At 42.7% G+C, this 27,726-nt stretch overlaps 1 long non-coding RNA gene across 2 annotated transcripts; it reads right to left on the bottom strand.

Moving 5' to 3' along the window:
* On the bottom strand, positions 1 to 27,726 carry LOC131088956 (uncharacterized). 2 transcript variants are annotated; one of them, XR_009115200.1, is made up of 6 exons: positions 27,687 to 27,726; positions 18,681 to 18,772; positions 7,852 to 7,971; positions 6,780 to 6,936; positions 5,255 to 5,332; positions 1 to 415 (listed from the first exon to the last, which is right to left on the bottom strand). It is a non-coding gene; the product is annotated as an uncharacterized LOC131088956 (long non-coding RNA). The 2 variants fall into 2 exon arrangements; XR_009115199.1 differs by lacking the exon at positions 1 to 415 and having other exon boundaries at positions 5,133 to 5,332.

Genomic DNA, 27,726 nt, shown 5'->3' with positions numbered 1-27,726 from the left:
GCAAAGCCCACAGGATGCCTAAGGATGTTTCTGGAAGATGAATGCGTGTGTGGAAGATGGGCAGCTCAGGTCCAGGTGTGAGCTTCTGCAGGGCTGGGGATGTTCTGGGGAGAAGTTTTACTGCAGGAGCAGGATTCGTTCCCGAGCTTTTGTCCACTTCATAAACTTTGCCACAATTCAGAAAATAAAGATGAATAGGTTTCAGTTTGCACTTTTTGCTGCATATATTAAAATGGACAAGGCTCCAGGCATGGGCTGTTGAGGGGGGCTAATTGGAAGATTGTTCTTATAAATATCCTCTGTTCATTTTTTGTGAAGATGCAGGAAAGTTCTCAAGAACTGGAAATTCAGATGTGGCTGCAGTCCAGAGTGGATAGTTGCTAATATTGCTGCATAATAGAAGAGCTGGGAGTATCTGAAAATAACACAGGAAAAAATGGAAAAGTAGATGGGAAATTTGAAGGCCAATTGGTGTTTACAAGAAAAGCCACTGGCATATTATCCAAACTTCAGAATAGAAGGATGGAATGATGCAAATCAACACAGATTCACTAATAATTTAATTAAATTTAGTAAAGAAAAAAAAAATGTGTGAAAACATCCGAACTGCAGTTTTCCTGCCAAAGTTTATTCTCTTTTATTTCTGAGCCTGCTTTGGCTCTATCAAGAAGAGCCAAACCAAGGCTCATTCATATCTTATCTAGAGTATGTTGATTGCACTGTATTGGTAATATTCATGCCCACAATAAAATTGGAGCTACCTGGAATGGAGAAATTTGGGACAGCTGACACATCAATGTCCCCACCCCACTGCAAATGTCTGCAAGGGCTGTTTCCTCTATATGTATCCTGTACAAGGATTGGGAGTCAGGAGAAACACCTTTTTCTTTTTTTTTTTTTATCTTTCAGCCAACTCACTTATGTTTAATTTATACAGAAATAGGTACAGCCTCCTTCAGCACCAGAGCATTAGGGTGTTTTTAATGAATAACTTACAAGAAACAGTCACCTGCTAACAGGTCAGCCTCCCTTTTGTGTTTCATTCTAGTTTCATTAGTAAAGAAAAAAAGGCCTTTGATTGGATTAATGGAAATAGAACCACAGGGTTTAAATTATAAAGTATCCAGTGGTTATTTCTAGTAGCTCCTACTTTCAACTGGGATCATGATTTTTATCATCTCAGGCTCAAAGCTTTTGTGTTTGACTGCCTTGGACTGCAACATGGAAAGGTTTTGCTTTAGCAGAAATCACATTTCATCTTTCTCTCTTCAGTGATGCAGCTAAACAGCCCCTGGCTTTAAGGCTATCACCCCTACTTGATCCCTGAGCTGCTGGGGTTGCTCTCGACAGAAACTCCTGAGCAGAATCCCTTTGGTTGTTTGCTTTTTTCTCCCCTCTGCTCTCCTCATATCCCTGCACCACCACCTTCCAGCGAGGGGCTATTTTTATTTGTGTATTTATTTCTTTCCATTGGAACTGCAATATCTGGAGGTGGCTACAGGCAGGACACAGAGCCATATGCTGTGCCTAACTTATATAAACAGCGTCCTGGGTGACAGCCTTTCCTGGCCCATCTGCAGCTGCCAGGGAATCCATTATTTTTCTGGTCCCTGGGGAGAAAAAGTTCTTGAGCATCATTACTCCTAGGCAAATGTAACTGACTCCACCATGCACCCTAATTTGCTTGCCATAATTATAGGTCGCTCACCCCCCTTTGCTATTTATAAACCTTTTTTATTTATTTTTTGTACTTATCAATAATGAATGGAGGCTAGTGAATCATGGGGCTGTAAATTTGAATATTATGAAAATGCTAATAACAAGGTATCATAGGCAGCAGCACCCAGGTCTTATCAGCTGGTCAGATGCTCTATTAAGCAGCCAGTGAGGAGTTCAAGCAAATTGGTTATGTTAATGTCCTGTAGTACTTGGGGAAGACGAGGAGTTAGCAATTAATTTTTTTTCCTTCTTCTTCCCAGGCTGCAAGCCGACAAGGCAAATTTATATTCCTCCTATTCTGTGGGACCCCAGCTCGCAAGGGGGGCAAGGTGAAAATGCAGGAGCCTACCAAGAGCTTTCTGAGATCTAATTGAATGGTGCAACTGAAAAAGCTGCTGGGAGGGCGAAGGGCTGAGCAAGGAATAAATAAAGAAATATATAAATAAGCAAGCAAGCCCCAAAACAATGGGAATGAGGCATTCTTCCCCATTCATTCAGCTGACAGTGCTTTTGCAACTTAAACCTGTTTTATTAATTATGTTTGACATTTCCTTAATTAGTTTCATTTACATCCCATCAGCCCCTACCAGACGATTGCCCCATACATCATTTCACCAGAGGACTGAGATGCCTACAGAATTACAAAAACACCCCCCTCACTGCAAACCCCAGTAACTCATCACTGTATATTTCACAGATTTTGAGAATTAATCTTTTCACCTCCTATTTCTCTTAAAAAATTATATATGGGCATTTCATTTTTTTTTAATTATTATGATTTTTTCAAAGGATTGTGATGCAGGACGGAATCTCTGGTTTCCTTCCGTACATACAATTTGCTTTGTTTCACAGTTCTTATGTATCCTGACATTGACAAAATATGGACTCTAGTGAAGGATCCAATTCCATGGACTCTGCCTTGGCTCCAGAGCCTCACTACTAACATCAGTGCTTTTCCCAGTTAGCTCTAGAAACTCACAATATTTTAATTTAAGGAGAGATTCTTGCTGCCCCCACAGTTGATATGCATTTTTCCATATATTGATTAATTTCCACAGAAGCCACGACAGACTTTTTGCAACTTAAGTAAGAACGAAAGGATTTTTTTGTTGTCGTTTCATGCCATTGCTCAGAGCTCCGGCGTGTTTGTCCTACCTCTCTCTCCATCCCCTCCAGGGGCTGGTGCGTGCGCTGCCACTCTGCACACTGAGCAGCCAGACGCAGGACTGGCATTAGAGGCAGGCGTTTTAGAAGTGCACGCTATTTTAAAAATCAGCTCAGCGCAGAGAACGGAGCGAGTTCACAGCTTAGCACGAGGACCATCCAATCTGGAAGCTGCGCAGCCAAAATCACACGGTGGAAATCCAATCTCCTGCAGGAGCAGAGCCCTGCGTGCCCGACCTGGGAGCCACCTGGCAGGAGGCAGGACCTGCTGCCCGCTTGGGCTGTCAGATATCTGGTGCAGAACGCGGCTCTGCTGTCCAGCCCTCAGCGCACAGACACTGCCTGATCCCGGCTGGGCTAAAGTGACAACCTGTTTTTGCTAATCCCAGAACGTGCTACCAGGAGCTGTCATTTCAGAGTCGTCACACTCTCTGTTGATAGCGCTGGAGTTAATCATGCAGAAGGAAAAAAAGCTTGTATTAAAGCAGATAATTATTCCCCAATTCCTTAATAATGCATGCGAAGGAAAGTGATTCTTATTGTCTTGGCAAACTGTGGTGCTTCAGCACGTTTTTTGTTTAATATTGGTGCCCAGGTATCTTTCCTCCTTTACACCACCTAGATCAGGGTTGTTGCACTGTACAGTGTCTGAGAGGTTTCTTTGCTGTGCATTGCTATACCTTATACTCAGCCCATACTCGTGTTGTACCATTGGCACAGTGGGAGCTAATTGACATAAGTAACCAGGTTATCTTGATTGATTTGAGAAGTTCATCCAATTAAAAAGGCAGCTGAGGAGATGTTGTCCCTATCCAACCACCTACCCTTGCAAGGGCTCTCCAGATCTGTGTGTAACAGCAGCACAGGGATCTGCCAGCTCAAGCCCTCCCAATACAAATACCAGATGGACTTACAAGCCCCAATAAAAGAAATATTAATGCAACATATGGAAATATATTCACTAAAAGAAACAGACTCAAAGAAATATTGATGTGCTTGCTTTCTCAGTGGGACTCATTTGCTAGGGCAGAGCTTGCTGCAGTCTCTTAACCACATTTCTCAGCCCTTTTGGCTCTGGGGCCAGGTCACGTGAAGCCAGGCAGATATTTCTGAGCTTTCAACAGGATCCAGATGTCACAGATGCTCCTGGTGTTCTGTCCTCTCCAGCCTTCACATAGATGGCCCTAGCCTGGGTTATAACCAACTGTCTCCTCAAATTAAGTCTGCCCAAAACTTTAAGCCTTCACTTTAATAAAATTCTCTCAGCCCTCAGAGGGGAGAAGATGGGGGAATAACGTTCTCATTTCACCTCAGAGGTTATTACATCTGTGCTTTGGGAAGCAACAGACATCAGGGCTAGAGTTCCACAGTTGGACTAGACATAGAGAAAAAAATCTTGCAATTTGTTCTGAAACCAGAGAGATTTCATCCTGTTTTGGAAGCCTTCCAGGTAAAAGCCATGTCTGGGACCCTCTCCAGATTTTCTGCAAAAGCACTGGCTGTTTCATTTCCAGATCATTTCAACCCTCAAGATCAAAGGGAGCCTGATTTTAAAAGCAGGAATTAAGTACTGGTGGAGAAGAAGGCAGTTTTAACTTTGCTGTAACCATACACATGATTCACAGAGGAGTTTCATCAAAAAGTTTGGGGGGTTCTGGGTTTGTTTTGTTGTTTGTTTCTCACTTCATTCCTTCCCTTGTTCTCTCTTATCTGTGATCCAAGCATTTCCCCAAGACACTGCAAGAACATGGGTGTGAGAGGAATACGAAGCAGATTGTACAGAAAAGGCTGATAAGTCCCATTCAAAATTTGCTGGTTTTTCTTTCTGAAGAATTCAGCTCAGAAGCTGTTGAGAGGAAATTTGGAGAGATGAAGATGGGGGATGAAATACCTATCCCTGTGGGACCACAAACAGCCCTGGGTGCTGTTCTTTGGGCTCTGGCTTCATAAAGTGGTTCTTTTTGAGCGAGGTTGGCTCCTTTTTAATAATGTTCTCTTCTGTCATTGATGCTATTTCATGGCAGGTTAACCTCAAAGGGTTTAGATCATTTCCCAGCTTTCCTGTTTGGATTCCCCTATAAACACACGAACACAAACCCCAGACCCTCCAGTTCAATTATGAATAGTTAAAAACCTCCACTAAAGTAGTTTGGTAGATTTATCAGATGCTGCTGGGGCTTCAGATTTATCTCAAATAGCATCAAATGACCAAAAAAGAAAAAAAAATCAAAATATTTTTCTGTCACATGCTGTCATACATTGTCAGGGAACCTTGTGCTGTAGCTGCAGTGAAGTTGAATCTGATTAAAAGATCAGCAAACAAGGCAGGTTGAGGGGAATTTGATCTCATCATTGCTATGCCTGGAAATACCTGTCATCTTCTAGGTTGTCCTGTGCTGTGACACTCTTTCTTATCCAGTTTGCCAATGGACATTCATGGTGACATTCTCTGCAAGCAAAAAGGGGAAAAGGAAAAAGAATAAGAGGGATTTGAACCATACCAATTTTATTTTCAAGTTCTGTATTTTTATTCCTCTGAGATCAAGTCTAAACATAAATACCAATTATCAGAGCTACAGACAAATGAATAATTTGTTGTAAAACAATCCTGATTTATTCAAATGAGTGTAGAGGTGAAATTAGAGCTACGCAGGATATTATGTTAAAAAGCACACGCATACAAAAAGAAAACAAAATGTCTAATTTTAACATAGTGTTGTTATCTGTGATTAATGATTTCCGTGGGTGTATAACTCTTATGCAAAAATGCCATGTAATCATGTACATATTTGATTAAATGGCTTAATTTGTGTTCATTTAAAAAAAAATAAAATAAAGCCAAATAAGCTAGATAATGAGTGGGCGTGTTGTAGGAAAAGCAGATGGGATTTGAGGCACTAGCTGTGTTCAAAGGAAGCCACCAATTTCACTTCAAGAATATTTGCGTATGAAAGCTGATATTTTCTAGAAACATTCATGAGTAGAACACAGAGGGAAATTTTGCCAAATTCTGCTGTTTTTAATGAAGGCATGCGGGGGGGAAAAAATAAAGTTCAGCTGAGCCCAGTTAAATTCCCACTCCACAGGAAGAGCATCTTTATTTATTTATTTTTCTCTATTTACTGGGAATGTTTTCTTTCTCTGAGTCAATTATACCTACAGCATCCTTTTGTTTACTTCTGAGCCTCTGACAACAACCTCCCCTTTCTTTGCCTTCACCTGTGGAATTAAATACTTACTTTTCATCACGCAATAAAAAAGACACCTCCCCAGACTGGAAATAATGGGATCCTTTGGTGGTAAAGCTGTGTAAATCACAGTGTCAAATGAATGGACAAAGCTTTAATGGGGCTAATAAACACGTCCCTCTGTATTGAGCAAGGGGACTTTTTATGAAAATGATCAAATAAAGTAATAAAAAAGAAGGGGCTTCCCCTCTGGGTTTATGAGCTCTCTTGTTACACATCATGTATGACACACTGACTGGCAGAATATATGATGGACTGTCATACATTGCAGAATGACTTCAATTAGGATGATAAGATGACAAGTTCCCATAGTTCATATCTGGGTTGGCTGTGGGTTTTTTTTTTCAGCAGGGCTCTCACTTTGACCTCTTTCTTTCTAATGTTTGATATGAAATTTAAAGGGCTGGCTGAGGTCGTAGGAGACAAAATATGACTTATGTCAGGAGAGGGAGAGGAAGGCCACTTGTTTCTTTGTTTTCTCTTATATCCATGGGTAGGATCCTGTAATTCAGCCTCTGACTCACTATTGAAAATAATTAATGCCAACAGTTCAACCCACACTCACAACTCCAGAATTATAAACCAACACATACAGCCTGCCACTCAAAACTGACTGCAAAAATCACAGCAAACCCTCCAAAAACCTACCAACAAATCTGGAGGTACATCAGACAAGGTGACACATGATCCAGCATCCATGAGTGTCATTTATTTGCTTTATACTGACCAGTCCTGAATGTTGAATCACAAGGAAATGCCTGTATTTTTGCAGGGTAGAGACTGACTTTGGGCCCATAAAGACACACTGGAAGAAAGAAAAGGCTGAGATAATTTGCATTTCTGAGATTTTCCAGCTAAAACCTTGGTTTGAATCTCTCTATTTGGCTGATACAGGTAGGAAACATGAAAACGGAGTTGTGCCCGAGATGGATGGTGAGGCAGTGCTGTCAGCACTTTGAATCTTAGGGAAGAAAAAAAAAGGCATAAATTAGAAAGTACTTAAAATTTACAGATGGTTTTGAGGGTCTGAAAAATTTCACATGTTAAAAAATAACCCCCCAAAACAGCCAGTTTTGGAGATCTTTAAAGGGCTATGTTCGGACAGTCATCAAGAGCAAATATTGCTCTTGTAAGACCTACACATAATACTACTGGGTCAGGCTCAATCTCAGGCTGCTTCTTCTGCGGCAGCCATAAAACAGACAGAGTGAAGATGGAAAGCTATTCATTCTCAGCAGGGCTAAGCAGGCTCCCTGATATTGCTGATCCTGAGGAGCATCATGTGCCTGACCCCAGGGATGCTCCCTGGCTGGACCAGCATCTCCTCACCCACTCAGGCTCTGACCCTGGCATTTTACATGGTTGCATGGTTTGAAGCAGCCCACCAACCTGGAAAAGGAAAATGCTTTCCAATGGAAGATCACATATTTTCCAGGTGGCCTATTCTGCGGATTCAGCGTTATTGCAGAGGATTTGCCTTTAAGTCAAAAAATTGCTTGTGTACGAGTCTCAAAAGCAAATCAGCAAGTGGAAGGAGTGGGATAATGGAGGCACTTATCTCTGCACAAAGGCACAAGTTTGATTTGCATAGATCCTGGCAGGAGTGATTCTGACTTTGAAGAATGGCACATGTCATGGTACGGCCACGGCAAAGATTGTAACTCAAACACACTGGGAAAAGAAAAGCCTCACTGGGTAGAAACTGAATAGCAAAACTCACTTCACTTCTCCTTAGCTCTGAAAAGCCACAAATATCAGGAGGTTCAAGGAAGAATTTCCTGGGCATCTCCTCCTTGGGGTAAATCGAGGTCTAAATCTAAACTAATGTGCCCAGAAGCTCCTGTTGAAGGAAAAAAAGAGAAAGAGAAAAGAAAAGAATAAATGGGGAAAATTCAGCTGAGTTTAATCTGAAGAGTGTATCCATCACCAAAAATGATACAAATCAGCTATTACTGGATCATGCAAAGGCAGCTCCACTACCTGTGATCCTTCCTTCGCTTTCTAAACCTCTTTTCAGCCCAGCCTAATGAATTGTCAGAACTGTCAGACAGCTCCAAGGAATGACAAATGTCTATGATTTGCTGCTGCTACTTTGCTGAAAACACCTGATGTATATAGTCCTGAAATCCTCTGTTTTGTATTAAAGGCAAGTGTAAGCTGAAGGAATTGGTGTGCATGTGGAGTTATTTTCTTTCCTTTTACATAAATGTAGCTTAACAAAAAGAATATGATAAAAGAAAGTTCAGGTTGAACATTAAACTACTCCTACATCAGGAAATGTCAAAAAATAAGGCAGAAAATATAGCCTCAACCATGGCCCATTTTGAACATTTTACAATCCCATATTTAATTATATTATTTAATATTGTATATAATAGCTCTCTATGACCTGATATAAAACTTGCAATCATATATCTCGATACTTGCATGATGCTTTCTTAATCAGAATTATAGATAATGCAGCACAAAGAAATCTAACTCCACAAAGAAATTGTTTGACACACAATAAGATCAGTCAAATAATTAATCTGACAAATATCAGGGTTTGAGTTAAACAGGCTCCAAACATTTATTAACTTGCAGCCAGATTCTGTGAACATTTGTCATTGACTTAAATGGGTCTAAGATTTCACTTCTTGACGAGTGACAGGCCCTGATGGGTATTTAGTCATTTCTGCTATACCAGATTGGCACTGTACTTAATACATTTGCTAATTCTGTCATAGAACTTACTCTCTATAACATTCCCTTGCATCTTCCCTAAAGAAACTCTTGTGAATCTGTCCCTTCAATAACACACACAGAAAAAACATAGTTTTGAAAAACAGACAGTACAAGTCTTGCCTAATTAGTCACTTGTCCAGCACTGTAATGCATCTAGAAAAAATTCCAGTTGACTGGGAGAATAATTTTTGCTGCTTCAGTGCTTGTTGGATGATATTTTCACAACAATCACTTTGTTTGTATGACTTTACAGGAAAAAGAGAGAGACATAACCATGGCATTATCCTTGAAGGTAGCAGACACAGAGGCTGATCTGAGTAAGGTTGGGAGTGTCACAAATTGTGCTTCTCAGCTGAAAGATTGGAGACAAAACACTGAGGTTGTAGAAAGCTGAGCCAACTGTGCAGGAACCAAGTGGAGCTGATCCTTCCTCTCACTGTCACAGCAGGTTTATTGTCACAGACTGAGCTGCCTGGGAATAGAGTTCAGACTCAAAACTCTGCTAAAAGCAGGAACCTGGATCAGAACCATGAGGACATTTTGTCATATTTCTTGTAGACCACTTCATTTCCACACTGGAAAGAAAAAAATAATACCATTTGTAGATCAAAACGTAATGCCAACCACCCCATCTGCAATTGTGGACAGTGATCTCCAAGAGTGGTAGAGTCAAGGGTGGTGCTTCAAAGATGGAAAATAAGGTTGAGCTGGGTCTTGATGTTTTATCAACTTCATTAATGCTTCAGGCTCTCTGCAAGTCAAGAGCATCCTCAAGTCTTATTTCCCAATGAATCAGGCCAAGTCCAAAAAGAATATACTTGCCCAGCCCTTGCGATTCTAATTAAAGGGAGGGTTGGGAGAAAAAAAAAAACTAACAAAAAAAGCCTGCAAAATTTAAATTGATTAATTGACTCACATGAAAGGCTGTAGAATGGAAGGCCCCTGTGCTGTGTGTCTTATAATAAAGCTCCCCTGGCACACACTTGCACAGCTGCTACCTTGGTGTGGGATGTCTGCAGATGATACAACATTGCCATCTCTCTGGATATCATCCCAATGAACACATTCCCCCTCAAACCACTCATGTTAGCCACTCATGTGAGCCAGACAGGGAACTGAGGCACAGAGAATGCAGATAAAGCCCTCCAAGGCATCAAGCTTGCTGGCACCTATTGAAGTCCAGAGCAATCAAGCCTCTAAACGGGGGTCAAACACTGGAGGATTTCATCTAGGACACTTTGCCCTCTGTGGTCAGTTCCAATTAATCAGGGCATGGAAAACAGGTCCCCACATATTAAGTGGCTGTCTAAACACTGGCATCCTGCCTCCTGTCCCTTATGAGCAGGCGTGGGCTTGGGCCAAGCCTGCCTGAGTGAAGGTGTTGGGTTGTCATCCCCTTTTCTGTCATGTCAAAGCACGGTGATGGGACTGTGTGAGGATCTCCCAGGGCATCAGTGCTGCTGGATAACAAAGGGGAGCTGCTGCTTTCTCAGCAATCAGAGCTGAGCTCCCAAAAGCAGCCTCAGCAAAGGGCAGGAGGAAGCTCTGAAGCGCTGCTGGTCCCATGGATGCGCTGCAAATGAAGATGTGTATACCCAAGCAGGAGGAATAATGAGAAATGTATGCCGAGGAGATTACTGGGTTTCTCTGTTAGATTAACTCTGTTTTGACAGTGGTTGAGTTTGGGAAATCCTCTATGATTTAAGAATAAGAATTCTTCTCTAAGTGGCCTAAAACTCACTGCTATATCATCACTTGCTGTTGTCAAATAAATAATCATGCGAAATCAGCTGCAGAGAAAAGTCTGCTGTGGAAGAGAGTTCATGCATGACATATGATATATCTTTTCACAGGGACAGATACATCTTTCTTACAGCCAGCATGCAGCTTCCTTCACTGCACCTTCCCTCCTATCCAAATCACCTCAAATAAATGTGAGTTCTGCTGTGTTCACAGTAATTCCTTCATTTTTAAACACATAATGGAAATGTATAACTAGTCCTCATAAAAATTTATATCTCAATTCGTCCCTTTAATTTATAACAGGCCCTCCAGGCAGTTATTATTCAAACATTAATAAAATGCCTATGGATCACCAAAAGCATCAATTTTCAGATCCACCTCCACTCCTATTTGTACATATATAAAGCCAGATTAGAGTTAATGCCACTTCTGTGTCTAACAACAATTACGCCTTTAATAAGATAGGAACAAATGATATATTATCTTAATCATGTTAGGAATTTGAGTTCTTTCCATGAAACAAAGTTGAATTTTTTATGCCCTTTGTGACAATTGTTACTTAACAGCCTATGTGTTTGGATATTGCAGTTTATGCAAATGTTCATGTTCTATAAATTTTAGATTTATCTCCATTTATCATTCCACATGTTCTCATATACAGACATTATGGTTTAGTGTCTGACTCTGCACACAGTCTAAAATATGATTAGGATACCTTTCACTTATTTATAACATGGAAAAAAGGATGAGGGGGGGGTGATCGCTGTTGTAGAGGCAAGATCCTCCACTTCCATAAAACCATGCACTGTGCAGAGCTGCAAAAGCCATCTTGGAATTTGGTCTTTCATTTACTGACAGCTGAATTTCAAAGGATTGAGGTTTATATGGGAACTCTTCATTCTGTGCTCTAAAATCAGTCACGAGTTCATTGTATATCACACTTTAACAACTCTTACTCAGGAGAGTAATTATGGCTAATATGAGCTCTCCCATAGAGAGACAAGGAGACAACTTGCATTCACAACTGTTTTTGGATTGAAGCCATTTTAGAGGATCATTAGGATCATAAAGATTCGTAGGAAAGAAAACCCTGGTATTTTTCATTTTTCTGCTGGGAGATTTAAAGCCCCTTGAATTTGGAGAGAAGAGCAAGAAAAGTACATCCTAGAGCATAGGATAGCATAGGATAGCATAGGATTCAACTGTGGTTGGATTGACCTCAGAGAAACAACAGCAAATTATATAATCTGAGAAGCTGGGCCTTTGCATAGCCATGAAAAAAAAATAAAGAAAATACAAAAAAAAGACCTTTCCCAAAAACCTGAGCGCACTCCAACCTGAGGTCTAAAGCAGGTTGAATTTAGTCTTAGACTTCATCCACAGGAGCTCACAGTGACGTTTCAAGTGGGTGCTGAGCTGAGGGGGAATTATCAGGGCTGGAGCTATTGTTGTAATTTCTTTACACCAACACAGTGAACGGGCAGGAATTCAGCTGAACCATCTCACCTTCATGATGGAACCTGTGTTGCACCCAGGCAACAGCTGAACAGGAAATCTGTCTCCTTCAGAGAGCTGGCAGCGTTATCTGGAGGGTTTTATTGCCATGTCTCCCACCCCTGCCAGAGGGAAGTTCCCTGTTGCTCACTGAGGTGTCCCTGCATTTTCCAGGCACTGTAGAAAAAGCTGATGGAGACCCAGGGAGGGACCAAATCTAAAGTGAACCCCATTAAGACAGGAGCTGCCTTCCTGTGTGTTTCATTATTAATACCGAGTTCAATTACTCTGATTTCTTCTGTTGATGAATTAGTAGCACCAGAATCAAGTCCCTGGCTGATACCCATTTGTCTTTGCTTATAAGTGCTAATGTGATCCTGTTCCTTTAAAATCAAACTCCTGCTTCAGTCACTTTACATCTTTGCAACACTAACTGTCTTTTCACTAATTGGTTCTGTGTAAATGAAACAAGCTGAAAAACACTGTGGCACCAATAAATATTAATAAGTTATTGTTTGTTTTCTTTACCTTGCTTATGAATTCATACAAAGACAGTGCTAAGACATTAACTCCAGTCTATTAATTGCCACCTGATAATTGCCACCTGATACTTTTCTCCTGGATAATTAGGTACCCATTAGTTCTAATCAAGTAGTTACTTAATTATTGCAGTAATTAGTCTAATGGACTAGCAAATTGAAGCTTTATCACTTTTGGATACTTAATGTTCCTGACAGAGTGCTTCACAAGTGTCAGGGTTCCTGATTCAGCAACCTGCCATTGATGAACCCCCTGCTGCCATCTCCACCCTCCCACGCTGCTCCCCGGACACACACAGCACAACTTGGGTGTGTGAAGCCAGAGGAAACAGAAATTCGAGCCCCTGTTCCTTCTGGTTCCCCTTTCCCACCCCTGCCTATGCCTCCCCTCCTGTGCTCTTGCTGCTCAGCTCATTCCACGCCAGAAGAACTTTGTTGGGAAATTAAATAACATCTTGGCATGGAGATCACATGCATTAGGCTGCACAGCAGCGTGAGTCAAAGGAAGGAGCTAATGTTGGCAGGTGTGGGAAGAAAAAAGCAACTGTGAGGGGAGAAATAATAAGGAGTGTTCATGAATACTCATATACAGCCCTGCTTGGAAAGGGAAAGGAAGAGGAGCAAAGCAGACTGGTGGTAAATGAAGGCATGGCTTCTGAGGTCTGGGACTGGTAATAGGTCTCTCCTTCATCTCCAAATTGGAGGTGCAAAACTAACAGAGATTTTTAGTGAACAGACAAATATAGAAAGTCCTTTTTATTCTGCCTGTGGCCTCTGTATCCCAGAGTTGGTGGGCAAGAGGCCATTTCTCTGCCCCATAGTTTTATAGCTAATATCACACTTAATTCTAACTAGGCTCTCAATCCCACAGTTCTACAACATTCCACTGAGAAATGTCATCCTCACCCCTGTACTCCGTGTCCTCATCCAAGCATCGTCTTGTGCACTGTGCTTGCTTTTGAATGCTGTGTTTGAGATGGGTATAACATGCACAGACATTTAGAAGCATTACATGTGAATTTATCTCTCCCACTGATCATCTGAGGCAGATTCTCTCATGTTTCTTCATGTCAGATTTGTATCAGAATTGATCATCAAACCCTTTGGCAAGTGTCATCTGCCCCAGACGCTGCAACGTGTAACATATAAGCAAGCATTCATTGTACTGGGAAGGGGAAAAAAAGATTGATCCTGACCAGAAATAAAGAGGCTAATTCCATTCAATAAAAGCTTGACAACTTGCTAATGATTAAACTACTTCACATATGTGGTAAGATTATGTATTCTGAAATAGATGTATTTATCTGTCTTGATCAGATAGCTCCTGATTCCATTGCTGCTAACAGTGGAGCACAGTCTCAGATATTACCCAGAGAAACAGGCTCTGGAATATGTCCTGGGTGGGTCCTGCTGGGTTTCCAAGCAGACAGGTTCATGGGTTTGCTTTTTATGGATGGCAAGGTACAGGCTGGTGGCATTGAGGAGAAATTAGTGGTGTTCACCTGAGTTTTGACCTACTATGGAACTGGAACAAGGGCAAGTTGTGGGTCAGATGTCTCTCATGTGTCAAAAGCTGTGTAATTTATAATTTAGGTTACCACACAGAGACCAGATTCCCCTAGTCTACCATTCAATCCACACTCATAGACCAAATTAAACCCTACAACCTAGAATCCTCACAAAATATGGAACTTATTTTACTTGTTGACCTATCCTCAGTATGTTCATGTTATCAGAGCTGACAAGCCGACAGTTTTCAGGGAAAACAAGTAATTTAGTAACTTCATCTCTCCTAACTCTTCTCACTGCATGAAAAGCAGTGTCCTTTTACAGTTGCTTTGCATTCTCACCCAAAATATGATAGACAATGACAGAGAGGTCACTGGCTCCTGAGTTTTCTGCCACAGCTCCACACGCATCCATCACAACCAGCTGGGGATGTCATTTCCTCTGAAGTTACTCCTGAGGTAACAGTCAATAAAACCTCATGCTGCTACTGGAAAATCCTGCCACAAAACTGCTTAAACACCTGTGTGGGGCCACTGAGCAATAACAATCCCATGCACTGAAAGCAAAATTAAGCAAAGCATATTTGGCCCATTAAGAAAACATATTGCTTGAAATTACAGCGCCCCAGGATGCTCAGATCTTGCTTGTGGTGTAGCTCCAGAGGAGAGGGCTCCCAGCTCTGTTCAGCAAGGGACATTTACTGACCTGATTTCAGGGGCTGAGAACACTATCTCTGTCAAGGAAATGTGGCAGAGAAGTTTTTGATGGTGAGAAACAGCATCATCCTTGTCCATCAATAAGTTGTAACTGATGTTAAAAAATAAGCAAAGCCACCTGAGGAAGGCAGAAAACTTTGGAAAATCAGTGATGCTGGATCCATCTGAGCTCCTGAATACTGCAGGCCCCCAAGACCATACACATGTAACTGAGAGCAGGAAACACTGACAACCTCATCTGATTTCCCCAAATTACTTGGACTTCTTTGTCCCACTGAAAACAACCTTGGTGCAGAGCATCTCCTCTATGGGTGCTCCCCAATGCATGAGCTGGCACTCGGGGGACAAAGGGACATCAGGCTGGGGGAGCCATCACAAGGGTCTCACCCAAACTGTGCCAGCTCTGAGGCTGAGCAGAGACTGCCTGTCTCCAGCACTATTGATCCTGCAGAAGCAGTAAATTCATTTTTAAGGATGCTGAGAGACAGCGAGCAAACCGTACGTGACAGATGTTACTCACGTTGCTTAATGCACTACTCGGAGGTGTTCAGATGCTCTCGTGATGAGGGTGCAAATAAAATCAAGGCAGAGTAGAGTGAAACAGGCTAAGAAGAGTTTTAGTTTTGGGAAGCTGAAAAAAGGGGAGTTTTAGCTTGAGGAGGAGTAAATTTAATAGTATTTTCCCCTCTGGATCTGACATCATAGATTTTCCCTCTGGATCTGACTTTGAAGCAGACTTTTAGAATTCTTTAGAAATTACACCGTAACCAGCAAATTGGAAGACAAACCAAGAATACCTTTTATGTTGAAAATACCAGGAAAAACAGTCCAGTGGCTATTGATAGAGATGCAGAACACATCAAGGCCAAATTGTTCAGAATTCTTACAAAAGAGGAAAAAAACCCAAAATAATAAAGCAAGATCTTTCATACCCTTTCCCCACTTCTCTTTGTGCTGTTTCCAGCACTTCAGTTCACAGTCTCAGTTGCAATCAATTTCAGCTTGTAACAATTCAGCAGTTTAAGATCTCCATAACAGTTTAGACCACTGCTGTTCAATGGGCTGCACTGCTTTTGGAAAAGCCTGAGTTGTGCTGAGGAGGAGAGTAAGTGCAAAAGGAAGGAAGAATCAGGGAGGCAAGCTGCTTCCAATTTGTCTATCCAGAATCTAAGATCTTTTTATGGAGTGTGGGTTATTATTGGAAAGATCTTGGTCTTCACCTCTTTGAGAAACTCTCTGAGTGCTTCCTTTATGAGTTTTGTCATTTTCTTGCTTGGAACACATGGAACAAATGCCAGCCCACAGGATACAGGGGACAAGGCAAGATCAAAGAGAACCATTCAGGTTTCTGCCACTGAATGAAGCAGGGCTGTTTGCCTGGCTGGGAAAGTCAGCAGCAAATATCTACAGGGTGACCACTAAGTGTTTCCTCATGAGAACCTCTGGTGAACACCAAATGGCACCCAAGCAATTCAGTGGCAAAACAACACTCAAGAAGCCGTAGTTGCAAGCAGTACCCGAGGAAAGCAGAGTGATTAATTACTTTGGAAAGACACCCCAAGCCATAATTTCACCCAAGCCATAATTTCAGCCTTCTGGCCATAACCAGGCAGAGAGCAGGGAGCAGCAGCATGAGCAGCAAGGATACAAAAAAGCACAAAAAGCATCCTAATCTGAACCAGCCCCCCCCAAAACAGTCTGGGGGTATTGGATGGCCACTCACTTTCCCATTTAGAGCAGAAGGTTTCCTGCTTTCCTGCTCACCCTGCTCTCCTCATTTACATCATCCTGGTGTAGAATTAGATGGTCTGAGGGTAAAGACAGGACTGATCACTCTGAAATTTGGCTGTATGGGTGGCTGGACCCCTGGATTTGGGGTTCTCTGCTTTCTGTTCTGTTTTTTGGAGGTTTTTTACAGGTTGTTCTCAGCTGCCTGTCAGACGGGGCCATGATGAAACCCAACATCTTGCAGAGACATAAAATGGAAAACAGGCAACTCATCAGAAAAGTAGCAGCTGTTTTACACCATCACTAAACAGAATGATCATACACTAAAAACTAGATTTAGCAGTTTAAAAGAGCTACTAACGCAAAATTAGCTGGAGACAACAGCGTGGTTTTGTAACTGACAGTGCTTCACTCCAACGCCCTAATTCATGCAAAAACAACTTAGGAAACATTAAACGGCTGATGCTGTTGGAAAGGGGAAGAGCATCCACTTTCAATGGCTGCTTAGGAAGAACATGCAGATTTATTGCATCATCTTTTTTCCTTTTACAAATTTTAAATAAGAATTGTGTCAAAACTGCCACCTCTTAAATAACAACGATGCTATAGTCCTCCTGACAGAGGGAGATACCAGCTTTTATTGGCAAGTCATTTGTATTTATGGCAGGCTGAAAGCCAGTAAAAAGGTTGTGCAGAACTTTAACTGTGAATGAGATGGAATAAGAAGGCCTTGAGCACTTTGGATCATCAAATACTTCAATAACTGGATATGGCTGTTCATACAACCATAAATTCATACACATAGAGAGGATATAAAGACACAATTGCCATATGAATGGAGTTTCTGTTGCCTTCTGGAAGCTCATATGTGTCTGTGATCTGTTCTAGATACAGGTGCCACACAGTCTTTCCTTTGGCCCAGCTGTGTTTCCCATTGAGGATGAAAATTTCCCTGTGTTGTAGAAATATCCTGCCCATAACCAACACATCTTATGAGAATTAGAAATCTGCCTGGCAAGAGATTCAGCTGATCACTCCACTACCAAAGGATATGTGGCTTGGCTGGAGGTCTGTCATCTTGTAACAGTGAAGGGGTGAGTCCTGATTGCTCGGGACTAAATTTAATTTGTCCTTACAATTACTAAGATAAGAACTTGGTTTATTTTCCCATGGAGTATCTGCCCTGCTCTGGCTGAGGTGCTTTCATATCTCCCATATTGTCAAGTCCCTTCATCTGTGTGATCTGACCCTGCCTGTCTTAGGGGATTCTCCCATCAAGTGCCATCAAAATCCTGCCTGAGGGAAGAATTCAGGGCTGGATATAGAGGGGAAAAGGGAATAAACTTTTAGGCTGAGGTCTGGCTATTTGTTCTGTGCAGACAAGTTGTGGCCCTGAAGAAGTCTTTTGTTTCCTAAAAAATTGCGAGGGTGGGAGCATAAAAAGTGCCCTGTACTTCAAGGGTATTTTTATTTAGATGCTACTCTTCAAAAGACTATAAATAGCAGTAAGAGTCTAGCTGCAATCTAAAGTTTGAAAAGTTGCAGACTCTTGCAGACAGTCTGATGGATCTAAATTTTTCAGCTAAACAGCATCTATGCTCTTGACCTGAGACCTAGATTTCACATTTCAGGAATTAAATGAGCATCATTTTCTAAAAGACATTAGACCAAGGCTGGGCTATCCAAAGGATGGTTTCACGATTTAGATGAAGATGTTGTCATGTCAAGGAGACTTAAAGCCTGACATATCTTTTTTCTATTGAAAAGCCAGACCTAGTTTGTTATACCACATTGTAGCTTCTTATATGCAGGGGACAAAGGAAAAGTGGAGGCTGTTCTGGGTTTAGCATCTCTTGGAGGATTCTCTGCAGTAACAGGGCATAAGGCCCTGATGATCTGCCCTTGCCTTATATTACCCTGCTCAAAATTTATCCTCAGACTGTGCCAAAACCCTGACAAAACATAAAGCAAATATTTGTGACCTCTGCCAAGCTGTGAATCTTCTGTGCCTGAGATACCTCAGATGCTTTGATTAGACTGAAGGAGTTGAGCCTGAAAAAGGGGGAGTGGGAAATGGAAGGAAAGCTATTCCTTACCTGCTGCTGCAGAATTCAGGTGTGTGTCTGAGTACTCACCCTCCTTCCATGCAGAAATCCTGTTTTTCTCAGGAAGGTGTTGAACATAGAACCTGTTTGAAAAAAAAAAATAAAAAGATTAAAATAGAAAGTAAATTTTGATGCAGGAAAATAAAGGAGATCTTTCTCCCTTGAAAAGGCTGTATTCAACCTCAAGAAATTGGAGCCCACACTATTCTTTGGCTGCAAACAAAAAAACTCAGCTTGTGGCTCACAGGTACATCCCAAGGCGGGATCTTCTGGAACCTGGGCAGCCCCTAAATCCACCCAAAAATGCAAAATACGCCCCTGCTGCAGCCCTGGGGGGATGGAGACAGAACCTCTGGCGAGCAAGGCACAGAGCCAGAGGAGAGATTGACTGATCTTGTTTCAGATCAGATGGATGGCTCTAAGTGACCTGTAAAGACACTCCCTGAGCCCTGAACCACAGCATTAAGAGCCAAGACACCACGAGCACGCCTGAAGTAGTTATTAGTGACTGAAGTAGCACTTGTCAACTGCAACTTCAGTTTCAAGTAATAGTTTAACAGCATCAACTAGGAGAAAGGTTACATCTCAGTGTGTCTGGTGTGCTGCTGACACTTAAAGGAAGTAATTGGTAGGCTTAGAGCAGGGGCAGATGCCAGTGGTAGAACAGGGGAGGAGGTTGGGTACTCGAAACAGAACTTGAACAGCATCATGTGATACAAGAGCCAGGAATCCATCATCCCAAGCCCAGGCATAAAAAGCATGAGGAAGCTGTAACCCAGCCTGTGGAAAGAGCTGTTTCAGAGCTATTCTCCCCAAGTGAGCTGGGTTGCTGTGACTTCTAAAGACCCATCTACAGCTGCAGTTTGCAGCCCTGTCCTAGTAAGAGGAAGAAAAAACCAAAAACATGTTGCCCTCTTGAAGTTTTTTGCCAGCCTTTTGGAAAGCACATGTAATGCAATCTCCAGCTGATTTTTGGCTTTAGGACAGCCCAAGAGAGAAAAGGTGTGTGGGGGTGTGCATGTTTACTGTGGACCAGGCAGGAAATGGAATGAAGTGGAATGAAGTGCACTTGTGGAATGAAGCGCAGAGTCTCATTTTACCTGTACTTGGGCTGTGTGATGCTAAAATGGAGAAATCAGCATGCAAATCCAGCAATCCCCTGGCTGTCATCACCTCCCAATTAGGTGCATTTGGTTTTGGTGGGCGCTGAAGGGTTGTGTCAGCAGGTGAGGTGGGATGGATGGCTGAAGGGTGCCCTGGGCAGGAGGGTGCTCTGTGTGTGCATGTTTCTGCCTTGTGCTGGTGGCTGGAATGATGCTGGCCTGCCAAAATAAAAGCACTGCTGTCACTCACTGGCCAAAGGAACAGATTCTGGTCCTGGTGACGCTAAATTTCTGCCAACATCAGTGCAACAACCACAGAATTGTAGAATATCCCTAGTGGGAAGGGACCCCCATGGAAGTCCAACTCCTATTTGATCCACCAGTTATCAAGGTCAAAGCATGGGTGTCTCAAGTACATAGTTTGGAACTTTCTGGCTCCTGCTCCATTCTGCTCCCCTACTGCCATTTAATAACCATTTTCTAACTCATGTTATTGATTACCTGCATTGCATGAGGCGTCTCACAGGTTAGGGACGTTTGGGAGCTGCTGAACTTGGTGCTGGTGAAATAAAAAATCTTGCTCTTGTCCCAGGAAATGCTCAGACAAAACCAAGGGAAGAGGAACTGGCAAAAGAACAGGAGAAATATCAGGACAACGTGTAGCAGCCTAAAATGCAGCTGCATCCAGGAAAGAGAAGAAGACTTCTCTCTGTCATGAGGAGAGAGTGTGTCTGTCCTAGCCAGCCAGCCTGGGAGGGTGGGCAGGATCCTGGCTCCTTGGATGCCCCTCTGATCTTCTCCTGACTGTGACCAGCAGTGTCTCATCAAACCAAGTTAAAGAGTGAAACAGAAGAGTGTCTTCAAAGTAAGGAATAACTTGCATTTGTTGAAACAGAAGGACTCCCATGGAGAAATATCTTCCTCCCAAGAAGGAAACCAAAACAGCAATACATTGGTCACACCGATAAGCTGGAGAAATTACATTTCCAGAGTAATTTGGAAAAACATACGTGCGGTTCAATTTGTCCAGAAAAATAAAGAATGTTTCCACAGATAAAATCCAAGTAATTCTAAACCCCTGCAAGTGTTTCATTTGTGTGGAGCACCAGCAAATTCAGTATCTTTTCTATTTGCTATAACTGAAACTCAGAAATACATAGACACATTCTGTAGGAAATAAATTAGAGGGAGGTGAGCCAGTTGAAAAATTCCTTACATTCGGAGCCTTAGTAACAAATATGAGTTCCAGGTCATGGTAGGAAAAAAAAAAAAAGGGATAGAGAAAAGTGCCTGGATTTTGTAGGGAGGAAACTGGAAATTCATGGTCAGCTTAAGATGACAGCTTACCATGATTGAGTAGAAGTCAAGGGCACTGCATGAAGTTTCAGCTCTAGACAAAAAGAAACAAGTCCAGAGCAGACTTGTGAGTCATTGTCAGAACATGGATGCTTGAGTTTGGATATGCAGATAAGGCTGCCAAGAGAAAGGTGGGGGAGCAGAATGGAAGAGAGTAAGAATGTTTATTTGTGAAGCCAACAAAAAATTGTAGGGTGGGGAGATGGTGAAGAGCCTGGAGTCAACCAGAGCAGCATAAATAGAAGGCTGAGATCTGGGTGCTCAGAAGAACAGAATTTATTCTAAAAGCAAGGAAAAATGGGAGAAGAATTTAAGCTGCTGTTAGCAACAACAAAGTATTTAACTGTGACAAGAATACCAATGGTACTCTGAGCTCTACACATCTGTTTCTGTTGGGTTGAATTATCTTAAGAGAGAAGATGCCAAAAAAGCTTAAAAGAGCCCTGCCACCTTTGGCACCTACCCCAAATCAGGCCTGCACATCCACCCCATGTCTCACTGAGACTGAGAGCTTCTGTCCTTGAAATGTTAAACTCATTATCTGCTAGGTGTGGACAGTCTTGTGTATCACAGAGCCAGGAAGAAATTTGACATCAGCATGTCAGAGGGAGGGGGGAAAAAACCCAACTCCTGAGAAATGTTGAGAGTATGTGTATTTTTGGCAGAGGATACCAGCCAGACATGTCAGCTGATAGCATCCATAGAGCTGGAAGACTGAAAATGAACTGCAGTACAACAAACACAGATTTCACCACTGAAAGCAGCACGCTGACATTTATATTAGCTCCGTTTGACATGACCTGATGAGCTGGGCTTGGCTGGAGCACAGCCTGTTGCAGCAGCCACCATCCACCCTCTGCTGGTCCAGCTCTCCAGCCCCTCTGCCCTGTGCCTTCCTCATCCTCCTGGAAATTAAAGGACATCATGATGTCCATATGCAAATATCACTGTTGGTTAGATGGCACTGCCATTATCTGTACATTAAACCATACAGACATGAGGTGGAAGGAAATGTGTAGGTGTTGAAAGTCTGAGCAAGCGGACCGTGCTGGTGCTCTTTGCTGTGAGAAGGTCAGCTCCTCAGCCAATGGGTGGAGGCAGGACTTCCACCTTGCCCTGATTGAGGGGACCTTGTGTCAAACCATGGCCACCAGTGCAAGTCAGGGGGGCTTGAAAATAAGAAACATGGTGGGATCAGCAGAGGTTCCCCTCCTCCAGGCCATTCTGCCCTGACCAGAGCGACTCCTTTGACCTTGGTGGAGTTACCTTGATTTACCCGAAGGAAGCCCAGCCCGATAAATTCCGTCTGGTTTATGGCTTTGTGTAGGAGAGAAAGGGACGTTCGGACCTGCAGTCCCCAGGGCTACTTTGGGGGCTGACTGTCAAGGTGTGTTTTTTATTGTGTGTACTGCTTGTCTGATGATAGGAACTAAATTGAGAAGAGGCTCATTTCTCACAGGCCACTGAGCAACCAGAATGTGCTAACTGTCATACGTAGGAAGCACTCAGGTGTCGGGATTGTCAAGAGAGAAAGTGCAGTGCTTTTTATTAACTGCAAGAGCAATCAGCTCTGTCTGGGTCTGCTCAGTCTTGTGGAAACACATAGTTCACACTGGGCAATGCTCAGAGGCTTAACACAGGTATCAACACTGTGCCTGCGGTAATAACTTCACATCAGAGCTGTTGCATTACAGGCTGGTGCATAGTCACAACTGTGCTTGTGGTGCTTGGTAGTCTGATCCCTCAAAGGCATTTGCCAAGCCTAAATAGGCTGAAAATTGCACGACTCGATTGCATATTTAAAATGGATTTTGTCCTGCCCTCTCAGGTCTTGCGTGGTATATGCAAAGGCTTTGTGCACCCCTCTGCCTGGTGTGGTGCCCTGCTCAGAGCCTCCTGTGCTGCTTCATCCTCAGGTCTGAGCAAAGGCAGCAGCTTCCAGGGCTTTGGGACAGAGCAATACAAAGAAATACCCCCTAAAAAGAACAAGGGTGATGAATATTCAAGGTCAGATCTGGTCCAGTGTGAGATGTCTCTCTGATCATTGTCTCTCTGGACTACATGATCTCAAGCATCCCTTCCAACCCAACCTATACCATGGTTCTGTGAAGATGATGTCAAGACACTTGAAGCCTTTTTTTCCTCAAATTAAGTTCAGGTCCACTGAGTCCTTCCCTGGAGGATATGAAAATACCCTCAGATTTCAAGGGGAATTCAATCTGATCTTGATTTGAATTTGGCTAACTTGAATTGAACTAAAATTGGGTTAGATTCAAACACAATTTAAAAAAAAAAATCAAATTACACATTAGAAAAGTGTTTCTAGCAGCAGCATCAGTGCCACTTAATGGTGGCAAAAGGGTCAGATGTGGTCCAGGTTCCACTTGCATCCTGACACTGTGTCACTGATGGACTCTGTGAGAGGAGCTCAGGGACTTGCTTTTCTCAGCTGGGATATCTCCAAACATGACCCAAAGTCATGATCACAAGCACATCCCCACAGCATGCATAGGAAAGAGGTCAAATATCCCTCAAAATTGCCTCCACACTGCCTAGAGCTTATTAGAAGCAGTATAAAAGGTTCAATCCCTGTCAAGGAGTCCCTACATCCATAAGACCTGCTACATCTCAGGAAGCTCCAGAAGTGGGGAAAATCTCTAACCTGTTGCCTCAGCTGGGAGTTGTCTGCCTGAAGTGATGTGTCTATTACATTTTCCTAGCACAAAATCAGCTCACAATTAAACATATATGTGTGGGCAAAGTTCCAATCTGTTTACTTCCCCGCTCTACCCAGGGAGAGCCCTGAGAACAGCATTAAAACAAGAGGCCAGCTGGCCAACAGAAATGTTCACGGCTGGCTGCAGTGCAGCACTTAGTTGCAAACGCAGAAAATAGCCCACTGCATCAGAGAGAGAAAAATGAAATACACGAGGCGCGCTGCAGTGCCTGAGCTGCTCCCTTTCCCCATGGTCAGGGGTGCTTGGTGTCCCTCCCTGGTGCCTCCAGGGTGAAATTCTGCCTTGTGGTGCTTGAGGAGATGCCCAGCCCCAGAGCCGTGCACTCATCCCCTGGGTTATGGGTGGGCTGCACGCTTTGAGGACAAGCAAAGTGACACATGCTGTCACCAGAGCAGGGTGGGTCAGCTGTGCAGCAGCCTGTGCCCTTAGCAGGTGCTTCAATGTCAAAGGTATTAAAGCTGGTTATTTCCAGAGCTGTGCCAAGTGCTGTGCAGGCTTGTTCCTCCCCTACCCCCATTCTAATTAAATTTATAGGCAGCAACTACGAGCTGGGCTAAGAGTGGAGCTGTCAAGTCAGGAGAGAGGCACCAGCACTGCAAAACCCTCCAGCTGGAAAGACAGAGTTTCTGATGGTCGCTGTATTTTCTGGGAATTATCTCTCCAGTCTCATCTCTCATGTATTTCCCCATATATCTCATCTCTCCCTCTGTCTCTCACACACCCAGGTGCAGGCACACACGCAGAGGCACGTGCCCACTCTCTGAGTTATGTGCTATTTCCTCAGTTTGCTGGATTACCCCTGTCTTTACAGGAGTATATACAATATAGCTGAGGGCTCTATCCTTCTGCCAGCTACATCAGTGAAAACGCCTCATTTAACCCTAGATACAGGCAATTCTGATTTTCAGTGGAGCAGGCTTGCAGCTCTCAACTGATGGTCCTGTGACTGCATGGTGCAAAGCTGTCTGAGTTTGCACCTCATCCACCACCATAAGACTTGTTAGAGAAGTGCTATGGGCATGTCCTGGATAAACTGGGGCAATCCTGGTCACTGTTCCAAGATTAATTTCTCCAGCAAGGCAAAAAACTGAGATCTTCACATGGTTCACAGTGAATATTTCCTACAGCTTTCAGCTTTACATAAGACCATCCCTGCAGCCCTCAGCAGCTCAGAGGAACTCTGATTTTGCTTGAGTGGTGCCTCCAGAGACAACAGCACCTTAAGGGATGAGGCAGGCCCAGGACCTACAGATGCTCTTTTTCCCCTCTTGAATTGTTCTGCAGGGTTTCCCCTGACCTAGACTGGGAGAGGTGATAAGATTGCAGCCAGCAGCAAAATGGCAGCGTGCCAAACAAATATATTTTCTGCAGCCCTTCTGAGGGTCATGTTACTTCAAACTGCTGTGTGTTCCTACCTGCACACACGTGGAGTGCATTGGCTGGTCCCTGTGTGGCACAGAACATGCTCATCCAGTTCATTTCCCTCTGGCCACATTGGAGGAGGACAGCAATTCCAATAAAGCTATCTCATCCAGAGGTTGCACACAAAATCACCAGGGAAGGCAAGCTTGGTGGAGGGTTTCAGTGTGCTGTTGTACACGTTGCAGCTGGCTTTGAAGCAACTTAAATAAACTGAGGGATGGTGTGATTCTGATTTCCAAATCTCCTGGATGAGATGTTGCATTGCAAAGCCCAAACCTGATCCCCAGAGTTTACAGAAGAAAAACTCCCTCAACCATTCTACTGCTACTGCAATTCCTAAGACAGTTTTCCAAAACTAAAAAAAGTCAGACAAAGATGAGGCGAAGGATACATGAGGGATTGAAGGATAAAAAAATTCTTCTTGGTAAAGTAGGGAACCTGCAAGAGGTGCTGAGTGTCCACAAAAAATGGGAGGGAAGATGGAGCTCTTTCAAAGTCGGGCATTAGGTTTTCCCTGTTACTATTTGCTGGTTTTGTGAAAGAAAAAAGAACAAACTAAAATAAACTATCCAAAACTTCATGGCTGATGATGTTAGAAAATCTTTCTCTAAGTGCTGCTGGCGGGTGACACAGAAAACCAGGTACCTGTGACGTCTTGGTACCATCTGTAAGTAAAGTCTAGAGTGGGGATTGGGTGCAGTTTAGGTCTCATCATGAATCGCTTAAGTTTTCAGATGTTTTGAGACGTAACCTGGAAAACTTGCCATCCCTTTATTGCCCACAGAGAGGATAATTAACACCATAAAATGCAGCAGGTGACTGTACCCCTTTCTGATGTCAGGGGCTAATTTTCAGGTCAATGATTGAAATGCTCTGCTGGTGTCAGATGAGCCTTTGTATCTAAGATTTCACTCACCAAGGACTCTTAAGACCATGCACATTCATTAGTTTAAAAGATATAATTGCCCATCCAAGCTCACCATGTTCCATTTCTTCCTAACTTTGCTCACCTAAGTAGGTGGCAGTGAGTGCATTTGCTAACTGGTGATTACCAAATTATTTCATTGATAAACCTTCATCAGCATAACTTTTAGGGAAAAAAGTAAAGTTAATAATGAGTTGATCTTTTACTTCAACACAAGGTAATTTTATATTAACTTGGCCAATTTATTTGGGTTGGAAAGGAGAAAGAGAGAGAGCTTGTATTCCTTTGAACTAGTACTGCAACAGAGGCAAACAAATAGGAAAATTTCCAAACATACTCATATTTTAAAATCCACATTAATTATAGATCCACTTATTCTTTGTAAAGGCAGGGTCTGCAGCCTGTCTGGGGGAGGGAATAGGGGGTCATGTATAAATTGTGTCCCAAGGACCCCACTGAAATTTCCATAGCATTCACCATATGACACTGACGTGTGAAAATTGACATGAAGATTTGAAAATTGGGACCGAGGGAGACCAAGCATAAAATAACTTCAATTTTGCGCTCCCTCTGTCTCTCAGAGGAATAGTGCAGTGGACTGACCAACACAACACAAACAAGTGAAGGGGAGAGAAAAAAATATTCAGGGAGAAGGATAGTAGTTATTAAAGAGAAAACACACTCCTCACTCACTGAGAGAAAGGATGATCAATGGATTTAGTCACAGAGAAATTCAAGCAGAAAATTGCTGCTGTTTTTTATCTGAGAGGCAGAAAGTTTAACCAAACCAGAATCCTCTCAACTCACACCCAAGGAAACAGTGAAGAAAACCACTGTGTTTTAGAACAGCGGGAGAATTCTGTTTGTGTGTGCATGTGTGTAAATTTTTGTTTGTGATTTTTACAAGTGTTATGATGCCAAATAAACTGTAAGGTAGAATCCTCACCTCCAGAAAAGAGCTGCATTTTATCCTATCTCTATTTTTTCACTCTTTTTATGATTCTGAATGTGGTTTTCCAGAACCAAGTTTTGGTATTTTGGAGCCTTCTGCTAACACTTGTGTACACCAAACCCAGCTTTCGGACTGGTTCCTTATACTTCCCAATAAATAGATCACTTTGCAAAGGCAGAAGGTACCAAAACATCCCTGGCCTATGGAGATAACACCAAAGTTCCTCTCCTGAATTATAACTGCCATTCAGGAAATAGATATCCATAATTTTCTTAGCACTGACTAGGTATTCAATAGCTAACATCTTTGGGTTATTGGTCAAAATGTTAACGGGTTAGAAGCTCCCTTTGGACTCTTAGCAGGACCATCCAGCTCTGCTGTGTTGCACTGCAGCAAATACCTGAAAACCATGGGGGTTGTGCAAAACTAGATTTGTCATAAACTTGGTCTGAAAATTCCACGTCTGATCTGCCCTGCTTTATAGAGACACTCAGCACTCACCATCATCATGAGCTTTGGAGAAGAGCCCAGTTGCTGCTGC

This window comes from Melospiza georgiana, chromosome 13, assembly GCF_028018845.1.
Source record: "Melospiza georgiana isolate bMelGeo1 chromosome 13, bMelGeo1.pri, whole genome shotgun sequence".
In the NCBI taxonomy this organism is placed as follows: domain Eukaryota; kingdom Metazoa; phylum Chordata; class Aves; order Passeriformes; family Passerellidae; genus Melospiza; species Melospiza georgiana.
This window is presented reverse-complemented; position numbering and strand designations above follow the sequence as displayed.